We start from the raw sequence: 11,017 nt of genomic DNA, 5'->3' as shown, positions 1-11,017 counted from the left end.
AAACAATATTGTAAACATAAGCTAATTGTATCATCAGTTCTAATTAAATGTCTTTATAATTTTGCATTTAAATGTGATATTAATATTGTACTTATACTTTAATTCATGAATGCAAATAAAATGAATTACTCAATTAAAACAGTTTTTATGGATCTCTAATTTTGCAGACCAGCGATAATGCCCATTTTGAGCAATGTAAAATGGCTGATAAGATCAACTCCAGTTCCTCCATTTTTAATCCACTAACTCTTTCCTAGTTGGAGTTAGTGTCGTTAGGAGACGGATTTAAATAACCATTTATGATAACACATAAAAGATTAGCGCCCCGCGTGTCCGATCCTCGGGACCACCTGGTATTTCCCACCTATAGTCGCCCCCTCCCCACGGCGCCGCGCTCGTCTGTGTGCTTAGCGATGACTGTCTGACACCTGAGTGGTGCGCGCGCAGCCAGCCGCGCCTCGCACCGCCCTCTTTCCTCCCTCCCAGTCGCTGCCAGCCTACACGTGCGCGCTTGTTGGAATGCTGGACTCCACGTTTTGGGTGCAACGCACCGACGGTGTTCCCCTAGATCCCCACTATCCCGTCTGTTCCCAACATACACTAAAAAACCATTAACGAGAAGGAGACGCAATGTTTTTAACAGTGAACAGAAATGGCGGACCAGTTCACAATAAAGAATAGACGATTACAGCTTGGAAATCCTGCTGTCACACCCCCTGCCCGCCCCTCCGCGCTGCTTTTTGCACCTAAATACGAGACGCGATCATTGGCGGTTTCGCTGGCGGTCAACTGGACTTCTTCACACTTGTCTCGAGCAGTTTGTCGATATTTGGCTTTTTTTAAAACAATGTCAGCTCATATTTATCCTTAGGCTAGATTGTACTTGCAAAGAAAAGGGGAAGACAGAACAGCAAAGAGGAAAAGAGGCAGCCAGTCTCTACGCTTTCTGGGAGGCTGGCGTTTGGGGCGGCGCGTGGTGGGCACTCTCTCCTTTCCACGCGCTACAGCAGGTTTTCAGAACGTAGTCGGGGTACACCAACAAGAGGACTGAAGTGAAACACGGGTGGACAATTCAGGCACCAAAATCCGCAAAGTCCCGGGACAGGGAGAGCTTCACCACATCGCTACTCGGTGAGTACTCCGACGGTGTCCGGCCGAGTTTTGCCTTCCGTTAGGAATTCCAGGCCTGCTAATGTCGCCGTCGACACAATCATTTTCTTCTCTCAGTGGTAGGCATTTCTTATTTTTCGGCGCTGTAACCTATAGGGGTAAAGCGATGTCAGACGATCAGTGATCTCTAAGCAGCAGTGCATTTCACATAGCGCCTTAACAAAGCGATTGATATTGTTTAAGTCACCTGTGGACACCTGGTTTGTGCTACTACACGCAGAAAGAAGGTTTGGAGCGGACAGTTAACAGAGGGGAAAAGCGGGTGCATTGTGAGGACCCCCTGTTTATTGGTGTGATTGCAGTGCCGATGTATGAACCGGAGTTGCCAGATTTGTAAAGGGCCAGCCAGCGCAAATTCTTTAAAACCCCTACGGAAACAGTCCTAATGTTGCAGTGTTTGGATTATGATTAATCATTTAAACTGTCGTCTGTGATCGTTTACGCATGGAAAGGGCGTGACTTTATGCAAATATATACTTTTTTTAGGGGAGGCGTCTATGGGGATCTTGCTAAGAAGGGGTGTTCCTTTATGCAAATTAGCGGCCAAGAAGCGCAAATGCTGGTTAATTGATCGTTTTGTTTCTGTTAAAAATAAGCTTGAATGCTGCTGAAATGTTTTCCAAATTAGATCAATAAAACATCCCAGAGAAACCAATTAAATTGTCAAATCGGCGTCGAGTTAATGTTGGTGCTGCAGAGCAATTTATACAGAGCATAAAGGCATGCTGAAGGGCAGGTGATTTCTTGAGGAAGACTTGTAAGGATTTGGCTGCAACCCCTTTACAAATGCCCTCCATCAAATGCGATTACTGAATTATTTCACTGAGTGATGGATGTAACAGCCTAAAGAGGTGGTTATTATCTAATGTTTAGTTATAATATCTAATTAGGTACCGTTTTTGTTTTAGAAGAAGTGAGAAATTAAGGCTGGCTTGATAGTACAGTGTCTGGGTAGGTTTTTCTCGGCAGTCTGAAGTGTCAGTCTATGCAGTAAGACAGGTAGATTGTTCTTTTCCCAGGTTGTAAGCGTATAGAGGAATATTTCAGACAAAGTAAAATACAAATAAATCTACGTACTGTGTAATAAAATGCTGAGGTAGGTGTGTGTGTGTGTGGTCCCTCAGAACAATGTCATTGATCAAGTTTTTCCCTTGTTTGCTCAGTAGTAAGAGTGAAGACATACTTTAGAAGTGCCAAGTTCAGGTCCTGATTTTGACTTTATTGTTATGCAGAGAGTGAGCTAAAGTGGAGCATTTAGTGATAACAAAGCTAATAACTTACTGTGCAATATTGAGTCCTTAAATACTAACGAGGTACAACCTGAGTTTCCTTCAGAGATGGGAGGTATTTGGAAGAATATGAATAATGTTTTCGCTGCAGGTAGTGGGGAGTGTTGACTATTGGTGGTAGTCAAAAAGCAGTTGGGAGACAAGCAAAGCGCCTTAAATAGCAGAGCCTTTATGGGACTGCGGTCAAGAGTGGAAGCGCTGGGCAAGAGAGGCCGAGCCACATGAAGACACTGAGGTGAGGCTCAGGAGGAATGCTGTTTTTAAATTTCTTTTATTACCTACCTTTGTCAGGTAACTGACGCTGGTAAATAAATAGCCAAATATATGTACTGTGAAATGTGACAATTAATACGTAACTGAATGAAATATCAGTGTATATAATTAAATGTCTTGAAATACAATTTATGTATTTATTTTTTCATATATTTATTTCAGTGACACCACATGTAATAAGTCATGAAATTAAAACTGTCACTTTCACTCGTCAGACCTAAGAGGGTGGGTCCGAGCAAATACAGTTTTTCTAATTGGTGAGACTCCGGTAGAGAGGACATAAACCTTTGACCATCAAGTGTCACCTTTACAGCAGACACTTCAGATATAGACTCCTAATGATATATTTGGAGTTTCTTGAATTAGAGTAGCCACTTTGTACTGTCATTCTGGGTAACTTTTTCTTTCATGCTTGTCCAGTGTGCATAGTCACAAATCTGAGCTTGCACACGAGTCGCAGGATTCCCAAGTCAAGCAAATTTCATAATGCTACTCTGCGTGACGAATTAAAGTGACAGTTTTCAATGCATGGCTTATTTCATTTTGTGTGTGGTGTCATAGAAAAAGTTAAATTCATTAAGCAATAAGCAAGGAAGAACTTTTTGTGACACATTTAATCATTCATACATTTCATGTTATTTATTGTCATATTTCACAGTACTTTTTATTAATTTTCATATTTATTTAACTTTGTCCTAGAAGTCAGATGTTGACCAGTTTAGGGTTTGTTCTAGCCATGAACCTAATGAATGGGTGGATGAACAGTGCAGAGTAGCAACGTGCTACTCATTGGTCCATGCATACTTGTTTGTAAATGTTTTTTGTATGTGTTCTTATTGTTCTGTTGTTTGTGCAGTCTGTTTCTGTTTATGAATGCCAAACCCCCAGCAAGTGCTCATTCTGACAACGGCTTATCTTGGCAAATGGCTATTTCTTATGCTTATTGTTGTGTTCATTGTTTGATGTTTTGTATTATGCTACTGTCACTGGTTTGTGGGAGATACGCGAGTAAGAATCTCATTTTACTTTGTACACATTGTGTTAAAGTTGAACTTGAAATTAGACCAAGATTAAGGGGTATCAGACTAGATTGTATTGCCATTTACAGAATTTGACACCTTTAAATTGTCTTTCTAACCATTTTTATAAGCTTTTACTCTGTGTTGCTTTTATGAAGCTCCCTTTCCTCTGTGTGATTTATTTCAGTAAGCTGATTATAAAGACGCATTAGGTATGTGTGTGTGTTTTGTCATAAATTTAATTCATAGATCAGTTTTTTTCTTTTAATAAACATTTTTTCTTAATTACCTTATGCTAAATAGTACTGTTCAATTTCAGTGAAAATCAGTAGTTGCTGTTTTGATATTTTTGAATTTAAACAAATAGCTAGAAATGGAGAAGTAAAAGCACCAAGAGATCCTGTTGAAAGCAATTTAGGTTGGAGCCACAGGATTCACCATTGCTTGAGGCGCGAGGGACCTTCTTGGTTGCAGTCTTATTCCACTCAGTTCCACAATCATTGTGCCATTCTGGCATTTAATTGTTTTAATTTGTAAATAACTAAATGTAAAAGTCATGTCGGCATCTAGTTTTCAACTTTTATGATCCTTTAAAAAAATTGTTCAGATTTGCCTGGATTTGAAAGATGATAATAGCATGAATGCCTTGATCAGTTAATTGGATATTTTGCCATTGCGATATTTAAAACTAATATGACATGACTATCCCATAAAATACTGCTTCAGTCATCCTGCAACATATTTCCTATTTTAGTTTGGCAAACTTTGTTCCAGAGATGGAATTGTAGGTTACATGACCACACAGTATACTTGTCCTTTGTGTATTATTTATGAGTGTCCTCATTTTCTGCTTTTTATTTGAAATTTTATCTTATTTTCATTCCAGCATTTGTCTGTTTCAACGTTGTGGGGGCCTGGAGCCTAAATATTTGAATAGTCTCGTAAAACAACACACCTGTGCAGGTGCATGTAGTTACCACCAGAGCATAGTGTCTTTTCCATTGCCATAGGCGCACACATAATGTAGGAGAAGTGAACATTTTTATACCCTGCTAAAGCTTCACATTAATGTGCCTCGACATGTTTACTTGAGTGGTATTTCTCCTCTGTGTTACAATAATGACATAATCTGATTTTGCACCCAAGATCTCGGTTATTTTTTGCTTTATAGAAGGAGGGAGAGAGAGAGGTTAGGAGCATGCGCTGAAACAGTGCGTTGCTACACCCACCACATGACAAAACACCTCAGCATCCCAATTTAGGACCCGGGTCATGCAGCGGGTGACACCTTAGCACCACACTAGTCTGAATGGAATGGAACAGAGTGAATTTTTTTTTTTTACGGTGGCTGGAGTGCCAATCCTGCTACCAATCTTCAAGTTTTCCCTGCAAGTTGGTTGACCTGCATGCAGGTTAACGTCACACACAGGACGTAGCATCTGCAGGTTAGGGGCCTTCCTCAAGGGACCAATGGAGTGAAATTACTTTATAGAAAAGTGTTAAATTATGTTAAGGAAATACAGTGTGCAGTGGGCAAACGCATTTCGGGTACAAATAATACTAAAGGAGCTTAATGTTTAGCAAATGTCTTGTAACATCTGTCATTTCATTCAAAGTTGTTACTTGGCACGCTAAAAGAAGACGTGGTTAATCATACAAACCCCATAAAAATAAAAGTTTTTTCACTTGCTGGAGTTAACAGGCTTATGAATTGGTACGTGGCTAAAAGCTGTTTCAGTTCAGTATATCTGCTGTATCTGTATATATAAAAAAAACAGATAAGGAAATGGAAGGATAAACGTGGTTTCCACTATTGGAAATGTATTTGTTTAACCATGTTGAGTGTAAATGTATTTGAGATCTTTTAACCATTGATAAATGCTAAAAACTGTTCGTAGGTTGAAAATTTTGCAGAACTGTCCAAGTAAACTGACAAAGACAACGATGCAAATTTCCTTGTAATGCAGGCATCCAAAAACCCAGTCTTTGAAATGTGCACACCAGTCCTCTGCTTCTAACTACAAGTTACCCCAATCTTTGCTACTTTAAAATTTGGGCAGGAAGTGCACACCAAGATTTAGTCTCATAAGAAAGGAATGTGAACTCAAAAAATCATATCCATCAATATACTGTATAGACAATAAGAAATTCATTTTCAGTTTTAGCAAAACAACAAAGCAGACTAGAACAAGAAAATAAAAATGCACACCAAGTTGTGATGTTTTAAACATAGAATTAAACATAGTATTTAACATAGATGTTAAAAATGGCATAAACTTAAAAAGTAAATATTTCAGTATAAAGTACAATTTAAAGTTGTCTATTTAGCAAATTGTTCTAAAAAGGGAAAAAGCTAGAAATTGCCCTGTTACTGAACAGAAAACGTGCAGTGACTATTTTCTATTTAAGCAAAGTCAAAGGCAATGATTTTGTTTGTTTGTTACTAGGGGGCTTTGCCCCCTGATTGCTTCGCTCGCCAACCCGCTGTGTTTGGTTGATCGGATATACAATTTTATTTTTATTTTTTTCTTTGGAATTGTTTCAATTTCATTATTTGCCCTTTTACTTTTAAAGCTTCATTTTAAACAATATTTTTTGGTGACGCATTGTGATAACGCAACGTGAGTGAATATTGTTTCTGTTTCTCTAATAAATGATCAGACTTTTTCTAATGTTTGTCCCTGTAATTTATTGATTGTCATAGCAAAAGCTATTCTCAAGGTTAAACTTTAAATATTTTAATATGAATGGCATATCACGATCTCCTTTGATGTGTAATGTTATTCGCAGAATATATACGTTACTTTTCTTTTTGCCTGTTAAAATTTGCATCGCTTCTCTGTCATCATCAATATACACCTGACCGAATTGTGTGTTCTTTGAAATTCAACTTGGCGTTGCTTTAATTGTTGTGCCACCACAGATTCTCATAACGTATGGTCCATTATTGTGTAAATCCACATTTTGTGCATTGACGAAAAGACTTTGTCGTCTACTCTTTGCCTTTTATTTCTGGCCTCGATTTGTCTTGCTATTTTTTCACTTACTCCTAGTTCTGATGATTAATCACCTTTTGTTTGCAGTAATGCGATCTTTACTATCTTTTCTGTGATACCGTAGCGACTGACATGATAAAGTTCTACTTAAACAATCGCCAACTTCCTGACCCCAAACACAACTTTCTAGCACCCTCTCCAACCCCTCCTCCCCCCGGGTCTAGCCCCACCGCCTTACCGCATCAATCAATACCCTGCTATCAGTCTTCTGTGCTGTACTCTGCCCTCCCTCAATCGGACCGAACAGTCACTTAAAACCAAAAAGGCCTCAACCTGACTGGGATGCTACAATACTTTTGAATTTTACTGCTTTCATATTTTGTACCTTTCTCTGCATGTGTATGGCGCCATCGTTTTTTTGAGCGTTTCGAATTCCACTGCTTTCATAATCTATCTGCCTTTTTTATCTGCAGCGCATTTGTGTCTCTATTCTCAGTATTGTCTTTATATGCTTTATATGTACTGAGAGCACAGGATCTGTGTGTTCTATGTGCTTTTACACGACTTGTGTTTTTTGATGGGTATGTCTTATGTGATATTTTTTTGTAAGTAGGGTGTGTCTTGCAAGAATCTCATGTTCCACATCCCTACGAGACGGCCCTGGGACAGTCTCTTGGCACCAAGTCTCATGTTTACGGTCCCTGCAAGACGCTCCATGGCCAGTTTCTTTTTGTCTCACAGGTCTTTTAAATGTCTTCTGAGAACTTCCGAGAAGATCACGTATCATCGCCCTGCTTTTCCTTTCCAGGATTTTTTTTTTTTTTTATAATAGAGAGATTTGTTTTATATGGTATATCTGGCATACAGAAGAGTATCTACAAGGGGCAGATTGGTGCAGCTCTAAAAGGCTGTCTTAATTCTGTCCACTATAGATTGTAACCAACAGACAGCCATATGTAATTTAGTTATTATAGAATAAGTGCTGTGTTTTCCACTATTCAGATTGTTAAATAGTTGTTTGCTTTATCTTATCTATGTGCAATTTCTCTGCATAGTAGTTTTTTTGACCACTCTAAGGTATTTTTTTTTGCTTGCTGCAAAGTAAAGAAATAAATCATAGTGATAATTTGGTGCTGTAAACATTATATGCCATATATAATTATAGTTATGTGGACTGTCACCATTGTTTACCAGAATCAACACTGCATATTGTCAATGTAATTGTAGACTATTTTTATTGTCAATTTTTGTCCAAAAATGAGTAAGAATATATTTTGTGAAAGAAAAACAGGAACTGCTTAGAAAATGTCCTGCCATCACTGTATTATGAAACACTACATACATTCAAGTACTGCCCTATATTACATCAGTCAGAAATGGCAATTGATTATTCAGATGGAGTTTTAAGCAGCTGTCTTCTAAACGTGCGCATTCACAAAATGCGAAATTCACTTGAAATTGGTGTCCTTTTGTGTACTCATTTGGCCTTTGTTTTATTGTAAGACAAATTCAAAAGCACATCATTTCATAGGAAGTTGCAATCAGTAGTTATTGATTTAAAAAGTGTGATATATTAGGCCCCTGATGGCATGCTGTTTTTGTAGCAACTAAAGTGAAAATATAGGTATACAAAATTAGAGGAGTGACAGATTTTTGAAAATGGACAGTGGTCTGTGCATTCTGTGATTGGTCTCTGATTTAGCAATAGTTTGACTTGAAGTCCAAAGGTCCTTTTGTTTTCATAGGCTCTCTCAGACTAGGTCCTGCAGTGCCAATGTGCCTTCTGGGTTGTGTTCTAATAGTGTATTAACTGAAGACAGTTTCCTACCCATGATTGGTCTTCCAGATTTTTTTTTGTGTGTCTAGATCTAATTTTTCAAAACAGAAATTCCTGGTTAATTCCACAGTAAAAAAACAAAACTCAAGGATCATTATTTATGTATTTTTCCAGGACCTGTTAAGTTTTTCCAGTTTTTTTTTTTTTGGAAATACAAATTTTCACAGTGTCAGCTATTAAAGCAACCTCTTGATAATAAATACACAGATGTGAGTGAGTATTAATTAACAGTTACCCTTGTTTGTGAATTCTCAATTGTAAAGCAAAGTATTTAAAAGCATTTTAGGGAATAATCTGTTTACAAGAAAATTATTCCTTCAGCGTTTCCTGAACTTAGTCCAGTTATTGCTTTAAAGCATTTCCCAATAGCAATTTCTCTTAAAGATTTAATTTTAAATGTATGTTTTATATTGGGCTCACACACTATGTTTTATAAATGGGTTGCAACGTGCAGAATTTAACATCAAATAAGTTGATAATTATTGTGTTGGGTTAAGAAAATCTCTTCCTTCAATTTATCAAAATCATTATGAAAATTTTTGGTTTTTCATGTTAGATGATTTGGTCTAATTCTAGCTAGCCTTGCCCAGTAAAAAAAAAAGTGTTTTGTCGTATTGCACCACTGCAAATATGGTGTCAAAGTGTAAGGTTATGCTGCACGTCAAAGACCTCTCTCCTGTCAAAAACATTAGAACAGTTTCAAAGGGAACTGGACATTCAGCCCAATAAAGCTTGCCAACTACACTCGCACTTCTCAGCCTCCCTGGAAAAGTCTATTCGGGGGTCCTGGAGAGGAGGGTCTGTCGGATAGTCGAACCTCGGATTCAGGAGGAACAGTGTGGTTTTCGTCCTGGTCACGGAACAGTGGACCAGCTCTACACCCTTAGCAGGATCCTGGAGGGTGCATGGGAGTTTGCCCAACCAGTCTATATGTGTTTTGTGGACTTGGAAAAGGTGTTCGACTGTGTCCCTCGGGGAATCCTGTGGGGGGTGTTCCGGGAGTATGGGGTACCGGACATCCTGATAAGAGCTGTTCGGTCCCCATACAACCGGTGTCAGAGCTTGGTCCGCATTGCCAGCAGTAAGTCAAGCCTGTTTCCAATGAGAGTTGGACTCCACCAGGGCTGCCCTTTGTCACTGATTCTGTTCATAACTTTTATGGACAGAATTTCTTGGCACAGCCAGGGTGTTGAGGGGGTCCGGTTTGGTGGACTCAGGATTGGGTCACTGCTTTTTGCAGATGATGTTGTCCTGTTTGCTTCATCAGGCCGTGATCTTCAGCTCTCTCTGGATCGGTTCACAGCTGAGTGTGAAGTGGCTGGGATGAGAATCAGCACCTCCAAATCCGAGACCATGGTCCTCAGCCGGAAAAGGATGGAGTGCCCTCTCAGGGTTGGTAGTGAGATCCTGCCCTAAGTGGAGGAGATCAAGTATCTTGGGGTCTTGTTCACGAGTGAGGGAAGAATGGACCATGAGATAGACAGGCGGATTGGTGCGGTGTCCGCAGTGATGCGGGCTTTTCATCGGTCTGTCGTGTTGAAAAAGGAGCTGAGCTGTAAGGCAAAGCTCTCAATTTACAGTCGATCTATGTTCCTACCGTCATCTATGGTCATGAGCGATGGGTAGTGACCGAAAGAACGAAGTCGCGAATACAAGCAGCTGAAATGAGTTTCCTCCGCAGGGTGTCTGGGCTTTCCCTTAAAGATAGGGTGAGAAGCTCAGTCATCCGGGAGGGGGTCAGAGTAGAGCTGCTGCTCCTCCGCATCGAGAGGAGTCAGATGAGGTGGCTCGGGCATCTGATCAGGATGCCTCCATGTTGAGGTGTTCTTCCGGCTGGCCTGGGAACGCTTCGGGATTCCCCTGGAAGAGCTGGAAGAAGTGACCGGGGAGAGGGGAGTCTGGGCATCTCTGCTCAAGCTGCTGCCCCCGCGACCCGATCTCGGATAAGTGGAAGAGGATGGGTGGATGGATGAAAGCTTGCCAACTAGGACTGCCATAAACTACTATTTTGTAATCGATATATCAACTATTGTATTAATCTAGCATGCAGTTTTGTTCAAATAATTCAAAATGGCATTTGAATGTATGTTGTATTTAAATGTTTATGGAACAGTTTTATGTGTAGAATTTGAAAACATCAGGATATAAAAAGCACAGCTCAGTTGGTTTGTTACTTTTAATAATGGACTTATTAACATAACTTGATTTCAGCAGTTCAACTTGAAACAAAACCACATAATTAGGCTTTTGGGTTCTTTTAGACCTTAGTATTTCAATGGATCCACTCTAAGACTCATTTCATGTATTTTTGAAAAATTCATATGCCAAGGTCCAAGGGCATGCAACCTTTTCACTCTGATGATAGATCCACCCATGAGCAACACAGAGATAATTATGCTTCAGATATGTTTTTCTATTAATGTTTACTTTTCA

At 39.4% G+C, this 11,017-nt stretch overlaps 1 protein-coding gene across 1 annotated transcript in view; it reads left to right on the top strand.

Annotated features, from left to right (window-relative positions):
* Positions 1-488: 488 nt before the first annotated feature.
* slc20a2 (solute carrier family 20 member 2) overlaps positions 489-11,017 on the top strand; it is a 127,561-nt gene continuing 117,032 nt past the window's right edge. Inside the window, exon 1 of the mRNA XM_039750365.1 lies at positions 489-1,131. The gene's annotated coding sequence lies outside the window, so the exon portion shown is untranslated. The remainder of the gene's footprint in view (positions 1,132-11,017) is intronic.

Source organism: Polypterus senegalus, chromosome 4 (assembly GCF_016835505.1).
Source record: "Polypterus senegalus isolate Bchr_013 chromosome 4, ASM1683550v1, whole genome shotgun sequence".
Taxonomy (NCBI): domain Eukaryota; kingdom Metazoa; phylum Chordata; class Cladistia; order Polypteriformes; family Polypteridae; genus Polypterus; species Polypterus senegalus.
The sequence above is the reverse complement of the archived record's forward strand: the minus strand, read 5'-3'. Positions and strand labels throughout refer to the sequence as shown.